Source organism: Eutrigla gurnardus (assembly GCF_963514095.1).
Source record: "Eutrigla gurnardus genome assembly, chromosome: 9".
NCBI lineage: Eukaryota > Metazoa > Chordata > Actinopteri > Perciformes > Triglidae > Eutrigla > Eutrigla gurnardus.
Window position 1 is genome coordinate 17828086 of NC_139923.1, and position 8634 is coordinate 17836719.

At 41.3% G+C, this 8634-nt stretch overlaps 2 pseudogenes across 2 annotated transcripts; both read left to right on the forward strand.

Annotated features, from left to right (window-relative positions):
* The first annotated feature begins 899 nt into the window (after positions 1–899).
* Positions 900–2508, forward strand: LOC311018156 (beta-1,3-galactosyl-O-glycosyl-glycoprotein beta-1,6-N-acetylglucosaminyltransferase 3 pseudogene; annotated as a pseudogene). Its single transcript has one exon. The product of its transcript is annotated as a beta-1,3-galactosyl-O-glycosyl-glycoprotein beta-1,6-N-acetylglucosaminyltransferase 3 pseudogene (transcript).
* A 2703-nt stretch (positions 2509–5211) lies between these two features.
* On the forward strand, positions 5212–6923 carry LOC311018585 (beta-1,3-galactosyl-O-glycosyl-glycoprotein beta-1,6-N-acetylglucosaminyltransferase 3 pseudogene; annotated as a pseudogene). Its single transcript has one exon. The product of its transcript is annotated as a beta-1,3-galactosyl-O-glycosyl-glycoprotein beta-1,6-N-acetylglucosaminyltransferase 3 pseudogene (transcript).
* The last annotated feature ends 1711 nt before the right edge of the window (positions 6924–8634 follow it).

Sequence of the window (8634 nt, forward strand, 5' to 3'; positions counted from 1 at the left end):
GTGAATTCAAAATAGTGAAGTTAATATTTAGAAGAGAGTGTAGTGACATTTTGCTTTGGTATGGTGCTTTTTGAGTTCTCCTCTACAAAGTGCCTGCACCTATATAATGCTTAGTTGAGGCTTTTGTGAGTAAACATTGAAAAAATACATGTGTATATGTATGTATGATTTGTTGTTTTTTTTACTTTATATTAAAATATTTGTTAAACAGTGAAATTATCATATATAATTTAAATCTGAATGATTTGTTATAAATTTAAATTTAAATGAAATAAATCCTTTTCTACTGGATGATAACTGGTTTCATTATGATGGCTGTAGAGAGAATATGTGCCAGTCTAATTTATGATATCATAAAATGATTACAGAAAATGTGATGTGTGAAGCAACAGACATAGGTTTGGCAACATGTGTTGACCAAGTTCCAAGACCAAGATTTGTAACAATTGGGTTTCCACTTCAACTGTCCACTCTTTAAAAGTGACCACCCTGCAATGCAAAGTTTCCTCAAGAAAAATATAATAACGAAGGAGCCATTCCTGGATTTCATCAATTTCACATTGTAAGTACTTGAACAGATTTGTTATCGTCACTGAAAGAAAAGCATATTTGGTTAGAATGTGTACATAGAAAACTAAAAACAGTTGCAACTATTTTTGTAAATGAACTTGCTCCTGCAATGTTATTGAAAAAATAAAGCCCCAAAACATTGCAACGTTCACCACAACTTTTCAAAACAGGAAATCCTGGAGGGACTGACCTTTGATGGTTTATTGCATTATTTCACATAGTGGTTGTAAGTTATGAGATAATGTTTGCCCTCAATCTCACTGTGGGAAGAAACTTTTATGGTAGCAAGTCTGTACAACTATTACAATACTTTTTCAATCAAGTCCTAGGTTGGCATTGAAGCTCAACCTGAACTGTTGCCAACAATCAGTAAATATCGTGTAAGAAATGTCCACACGGACCTGCACTAGATCACATCCTATTTAAGAACTATTGACAATACTCAGGAAATTCCTTCCACACCTTGACACGCCTACTGAAGGGGGCTGATCCATGTGTTCCTGACATTAAACCATGCCTCACTGGTAAACTGAAACTTAAACTGACAGCAAGTTCGCCTGTGTTCAAGCAAGGACATGAGTTATTCAAGGTTGTTGAAGAGCCGGATGTTGAGGAACCCCTCTCTCATCCTCGTGGGTATGTTCCTTTCTTTTGTCCTTTGGGAAACTGCATGGAACTGGCAGTCGTTGCCTGATCTCAGAATACCACAGCAGTTCTCTATTGACCTGCCTGGCTGCTCAGCCATCGTCAGTGGAAACGCAGAGGGCAAGCATGATGTATTGAATGTGCTTCTGTCATCCAAGAAAAGACAAAGTCTTTTGTCTGAGGATTTCTACCTTAATTTGACAAAGGACTGCACATCTTACATTGAAAAGAGAGGTTTCATTACAGAGCCTTTCAGTGAGGAGGAAAAGGATTTTCCCATCGCCTACTCCATGGTGATCCATGACAAGATTGAGATGTTTGAGCGACTTCTACGAGCTGTTTATACTCCTCAGAACATATACTGTGTACACGTGGACCAGAAATCCTCTACAGAATTTCAGAAGGCTGTTGAGGCAATTGTTTCCTGCATTCCTAATGTCTTTGTAGCCAGTAAATTAGAACGAGTGGTCTATGCCTCGTGGTCCCGTGTGCAGGCAGATTTGAACTGCATGAAAGATCTGTTGAACTCGCACGTCCAGTGGAGGTACCTGCTTAACACCTGCGGGACAGACTTCCCCATCAAAACCAATGGAGAGATGGTTCAGGCACTGAAGGCCCTCAATGGGAGAAACAGCATGGAGTCCGAGGCCACAAATGACTACAAGAAAGGCCGTTGGCTGTATCATTACAACGTAACGAACACCGTCACCAAGACAGACGTGAGGAAAACCCCCCCACCCATTAGCAGTCCTATGTTCATGGGAAATGCTTATTTTGTGGTCACGAGAGCCTTTGTGGAACACGTGATGCAGGACAGAGAGGTTCAGCAGCTTCTGGAGTGGGAGAGGGACACGTACAGCCCCGACGAGCACTTGTGGGCCACTCTGCAGAGAATGCCCTCTGTCCCTGGATCAGTGCCTTCCAACGGCAAGTATGACGCGTCGGACATGCAATCCCTCGCTCGTGTGGTGAAGTGGAGCTACTTAGCAGGAGATATCGAAGCCGGAGCCCCGTACAATCCGTGCACCGGTGCTTACAGAAGATCAGTCTGTGTGTACGGAGCAGGTGAACTCCCGTGGCTCCTGAGACAACATCATCTCTTTGCAAATAAGTTTGATCCTGAGGTTGATGATGTTGCCATCAGATGCATGGAGTCAGTTCTACGCTTCAAAGCTTTAAGACATGACTCACTGTTAACTGATCAATACTCCACCATTTTGTAAAGTGTGGAATCATTTGAAATCTAAAATTTAACGTATTTTACATTAAGTAGCCATATGTATGAGTTGTATGTTTTTTTTTTTTACTACCGGTATATTATAAAATATTTTTTTAAACAGTGAAATTATCATATATAATTTAAATCTGAATTATTTGTTGTAAATGAAAATTTAAATGAAATAAACTATTTTCTACTGGATGATAACTGGGTTCATTATGATGGCTGTAGAGAGAATGTGCCAGTCTAATTTCAAACTATGGTATCATAAAATTATTACAGAAAATGTGTCAAGTATAAGCAACATTTCATTTAGGGCATTTAGCAGACGCTTTTGTCCTTTGTTATTTGTCACTGAAAAAAAGCATATTTGGTTAGAATTTGTACATAGAAAACTAAAAACAGGTGCAACTATTTTTGTAAATTCACTTGCGCCTGCAATGTTATTGAAAAAATAAAGCCCGAAAACATCTCAACTTGCACCGCATCTTTTCAAAAAAGCAAAATCAGGCGTTTTAGACCGCAACGATCACATAAAAAAGCAATTAACAATGAATCAATATTTAATAAATCAGTCTCATTTCCTCAGATCATAAGCTCTTGAAATAGGGATCTTTGTATTCTGCTCAGAAGAAATATGCTTTGGGGAATTTATTGATTAAGGATTAAACAAAGGGAATAAAAGAGTATAAGTGGAATCAGAATTAACACATAAACATACAAGAGGTATAAATGAAAGAAACTGATTAACCATGAAGATAGGGAGTTTGGCGATAAGGACGAGTGTGTGTTTCTCCTAAGAATTTGGATTTTCTTAGTAATAAAACATAATGTATCAACGGATATAAAATATTAGAGAATGCTATGTAGACTGTGTCGGTCTTACGTTCTGCAGCGTGGTCTCAGCTTTTCCTTGGAACCCCAAGCAGTCACTCTTCCCGTCGGTGAATTAAGGCACTGAGCCAGCCAAGCGTCAGCTTTGACCTCAAGCCCCCTCTCCAACCCTACTCTACTCGACAAGCTATTGGAAATGCTCGGTCTTTATGCTACACGCAGGGGGCGTGATTTTAGTTGAACCCGATCCTGAGGAGGGGTCGGTCCAGGAGGGCCTCCAATAGAACTACTCTAATGTGATTCCCTAAATGTGTAATATGCTGCTCACACACAATCTCGCCCTTATGGTCAAAGTTGGCTCCCAGTCTTCACTGAGGTAACTGATCTGGTTACAGTTTCCTTTTCTTTTGCTTTAAACAGGCTTTGGACCATACGCCTGATGTATTTGACGTCTTTTGGTTTGAGACCTGGTGGTTTATATTTACCTTTAGAGCTGTGGTTGTTCGCTTGGTTAGCTCGTTTGGTATTATCTCCCTTTGGTTCATCGTTGGATGAATCCTGCTTCAGGGATTGTTTATTACGAGGGAGAGTGTCTCGAATGTTACATCGATCACTTCCTCTGTTGTTCCAAGGCTGATGGTTCTCCCGGCGGTTTGTTAAAAACCTACCTGAGAGTGAGTATGGAACAAGGTCTCTGGGTTCGAACTTGAGATTCCTTTGTCCTCTACCACACCCTGGTGGTGGTTGAGGTAAAGGTTGGTTTCTCGGTGGGGTGGGTTGTTGCTTTTTGCGAAGGGGAGTTTTATGGGACTGTGTTTTAGAAACTCCTCCTAATTCTGAGGTCTTAGCATCGAGGCTAAAGCCCGTGTTAGGTTCCACAAACTTGTTTGTGGTCTGTTTTTGTTTTGCAGACCCTTAAGAGCAAGTCCTCTAAGTTGTCGACTCGTTAAGGTGTCTGGACATGCTGCGACACAAAAATGATAGCTAGTAATGGGATGGAGGTTCTGGATGAAGAGCGACTTGAAAGTGTGCTCCTCTTCTACCCCGGGTTCATTCATAGAACCAAAGTAGGCCAGCCAAAGACGGTGGGAATACTGCTGAGGAGATTCCCGTCTTCCCTGCCAGAATGTCATGTCGGCAGTCAAACCAGTCTGTGACTCCTATCAGAGAATTCCTCCAGCATGGCCTGGCATAGCAGTTTATAATCTGCTTTGGTATGGTCAGGCTGCAACTAAGGAATTTGTTGACTTTTCGATTAGAAGTTACCATGATCAGGTACATCTTATCGTCGACTGTGGCATTTGGATGATAACTGGGTTCATTATGATGGCTGTAGAGAGAATATGTGCCAGTCTAATTTATGGTATCATAAAATTATTACAGAAAATGTGATGTGTGAAACAACAGACATAGGTTTGGCAACATGTGTTGACCAAGTTCCTTAAGATTTGTAACAATTGGGTTTCCACTTCAACTGTCCACTCTTTAAAAGTGACCACCCTGCAATGCAAAGTTTCCTCAACGAAAAATATGATCAACGAAGGAGCCATTCCTGGATTTCATCAATTTCACATTGTAAGTACTTGAACAGATTTGTTATTGTCACTGAAAGAAAAGCATATTTGGTTAGAATGTGTACATAGAAAACTAAAAACAGTTGCAACTATTTTTGTAAATGAACTTGCTCCTGCAATGTTATTGAAAAAATAAACCCCCTAAACATTGCAACTTTCACCACAACTTTTCAAAAGAGGAAATCCTGGAGGGACTGACTTTTGATGGTTTTATTGCATTAATTCACATAGTGGTTGTAAATTATTAGATAATGTTTGCCCTCAATCTCACTGTGGGAAGAAACTTTCATGGTAGCAAGTCTGTACAACTATTACAATACAAAGTCCTAGGTTGGCATTGAAGCTCAACCTGAACTGTTGCCAACAATCAGTAAATATCGTGTAAGAAATGTCCACACGGACCTGCACTAGATCACATCCTATTTAAGAACTATTGACAATACTCAGGAAATTCCTTCCACACCTTGACACGCCTACTGAAGGGGGCTGATCCATGTGTTCCTGACATTAAACCATGCCTCACTGGTAAACTGAAACTTAAACTGACAGCAAGTTCGCCTGTGTTCAAGCAAGGACATGAGTTATTCAAGGTTGTTGAAGAGCCGGATGTTGAGGAACCCCTCTCTCATCCTCGTGGGTATGTTCCTTTCTTTTGTCCTTTGGGAAACTGCATGGAACTGGCAGTCGTTGCCTGATCTCAGAATACCACAGCAGTTCTCTATTGACCTGCCTGGCTGCTCAGCCATCGTCAGTGGAAACGCAGAGGGCAAGCATGATGCATTGAATGTGCTTCTGTCATCCAAGAAAAGACAAAGTCTTTTGTCTGAGGATTTCTACCTTAATTTGACAAAGGACTGCACATCTTACATTGAAAAGAGAGGTTTCATTACAGAGCCTTTCAGTGAGGAGGAAAAGGATTTTCCCATCGCCTACTCCATGGTGATCCATGACAAGATTGAGATGTTTGAGCGACTTCTACGAGCTGTTTATACTCCTCAGAACATATACTGTGTACACGTGGACCAGAAATCCTCTACAGAATTTCAGAAGGCTGTTGAGGCAATTGTTTCCTGCATTCCTAATGTCTTTGTAGCCGGTAAATTAGAACGAGTGGTCTATGACTCGTGGTCCCGTGTGCAGGCAGATTTGAACTGCATGAAAGATCTGTTGAACTCGCACGTCCAGTGGAGGTACCTGCTTAACACCTGCGGGACAGACTTCCCCATCAAAACCAATGGAGAGATGGTTCAGGCACTGAAGGCCCTCAATGGGAGAAACAGCATGGAGTCCGAGGCCACAAATGACTACAAGAAAGGCCGTTGGCTGTATCATTACAACATAACGAACACTATCACTAAGACAGACGTGAGGAAAACCCCCCCACCCATTAGCAGCCCTATGTTCACAGGAAATGCTTATTTTGTGGTCACGAGAGCCTTTGTGGAACACGTGATGCAGGACAGAGAGGTTCAGCAGCTTCTGGAGTGGGAGAGGGACACGTACAGCCCCGACGAGCACTTGTGGGCCACTCTGCAGAGAATGCCCTCTGTTCCTGGATCAGTGCCTTCCAACGGCAAGTATGACGCGTCGGACATGCAATCCCTCGCTCGTGTGGTGAAGTGGAGCTACTTAGCAGGAGATATCGAAGCCGGAGCCCCGTACAATCCGTGCACCGGTGCTTACAGAAGATCGGTCTGTGTGTACGGAGCAGGTGAACTCCCGTGGCTCCTGAGACAACATCATCTCCTTGCAAATAAGTTTGATCCTGAGGTTGATGATGTTGCCATCAGATGCATGGAGTCAGTTCTACGCTTCAAAGCTTTAAGACATGACTCACTGTTAACTGATCAATACTCCACCATTTTGTAAAGTGTGGAATCATTTGAAATCTAAAATTTAACGTATTTTACATTAAGTAGCCATATGTATGAGTTGTATGATTTTTTTTTTTACTACCGGTATATAATAAAATATTTTTTTAAACAGTGAAATTATCATATATAATTTAAATCTGAATTATTTGTTGTAAATGAAAATTTAAATGAAATAAACTATTTTCTACTGGATGATAACTGGGTTCATTATGATGGCTGTAGAGAGAATGTGCCAGTCTAATTTCAAACTATGGTATCATAAAATTATTACAGAAAATGTGTCAAATATAAGCAACATTTCCTTTAGGGCATTTAGCAGACGCTTTTGTCCTTTGTTATTTGTCACTGAAAAAAAGCATATTTGGTTAGAATTTGTACATAGAAAACTAAAAACAGGTGCAACTATTTTTGTAAATTCACTTGCGCCTGCAATGTTATTGAAAAAATAAAGCCCGAAAACATCTCAACTTGCACCGCATCTTTTCAAAAAAGCAAAATCAGGCGTTTTAGACCGCAACGATCACATAAAAAAGCAATTAACAATGAATCAATATTTAATAAATCAGTCTCATTTCCTCAGATCATAAGCTCTTGAAATAGGGATCTTTGTATTCTGCTCAGAAGAAATATGCTTTGGGGAATTTATTGATTAAGGATTAAACAAAGGGAATAAAAGAGTATAAGTGGAATCAGGATTAACACATAAACATACAAGAGGTATAAATGAAAGAAACTGATTAACCATGAAGATAGGGAGTTTGGCGATAAGGACGAGTGTGTGTTTCTCCTAAGAATTTGGATTTTCTTAGTAATAAAACATAATGTATCAACGGATATAAAATATTAGAGAATGCTATGTAGACTGTGTCGGTCTTACGTTCTGCAGCGTGGTCTCAGCTTTTTCTCGGAACCCCAAGCAGTCACTCTTCCCGTCGGTGAATTAAGGCACTGAGCCAGCCAAGCGTCAGCTTTGACCTCAAGCCCCCTCTCCAACCCTACTCTACTCGACAAGCTATTGGAAATGCTTGGTCTTTATGCTACACGCAGGGGGCGTGATTTTAGTTGAACCCGATCCTGAGGAGGGGTCGGTCCGGGAGGGCCTCCAATAGAACTACTCGTAATGTGATTCCCTAAATGTGTAATATGCTGCTCACACACAATCTCGCCCTTATGGTCAAAGTTGGCTCCCAGTCTTCACTGAGGTAACTGATCTGGTTACAGTTTCCTTTTCTTTTGCTTTAAACAGGCTTTGGACCATACGCCTGATGTATTTGACGTCTTTTGGGTTGAGACCTGGTGGTTTATATTTACCTTTAGAGCTGTGGTTGTTCGCTTGGTTAGCTCGTTTGCTATTATCTCCCTTTGGTTCATCGTTGGATGAATCCTGCTTCAGGGATTGTTTATTACGAGGGAGAGTGTCTCGAATGTTACATCGATCAATTCCTCTGTTGTTCCAAGGCTGATGGTTCTCCCGGCGGTTTGTTAAAACCTGAGAGTGAGTATGGAACATGGTCTCTGGGTTCGAACTTGAGATTCCTTTGTCCTCTACCACACCCTGGTGGTGGTTGAGGTAAAGGTTGGTTTCTCGGTGGGGTGGGTTGTTGCTTTTTGCGAAGGGGAGTTTTATGGGACTGTGTTTTAGAAACTCCTCCTAATTCTGAGGTCTTAGCATCGAGGCTAAAGCCCGTGTTAGGTTCCACAAACTTGTTTGTGGTCTGTTTTTGTTTTTCAAAACCCTTTAGAGCAAGTCCTCTAAGTTGTCAACTCGTTAAGGTGTCTGGACATGCTGCCACACCAAGATGATAGCTAGTAATGGGATGGAGGTTCTGGATGAAGAGCGACTTGAAAGTGTGCTCCTCTTCTACCCCGGGTTCATTCATAGAACCACAGTAGGCCAGCCGAAGACGGTGGGAATACT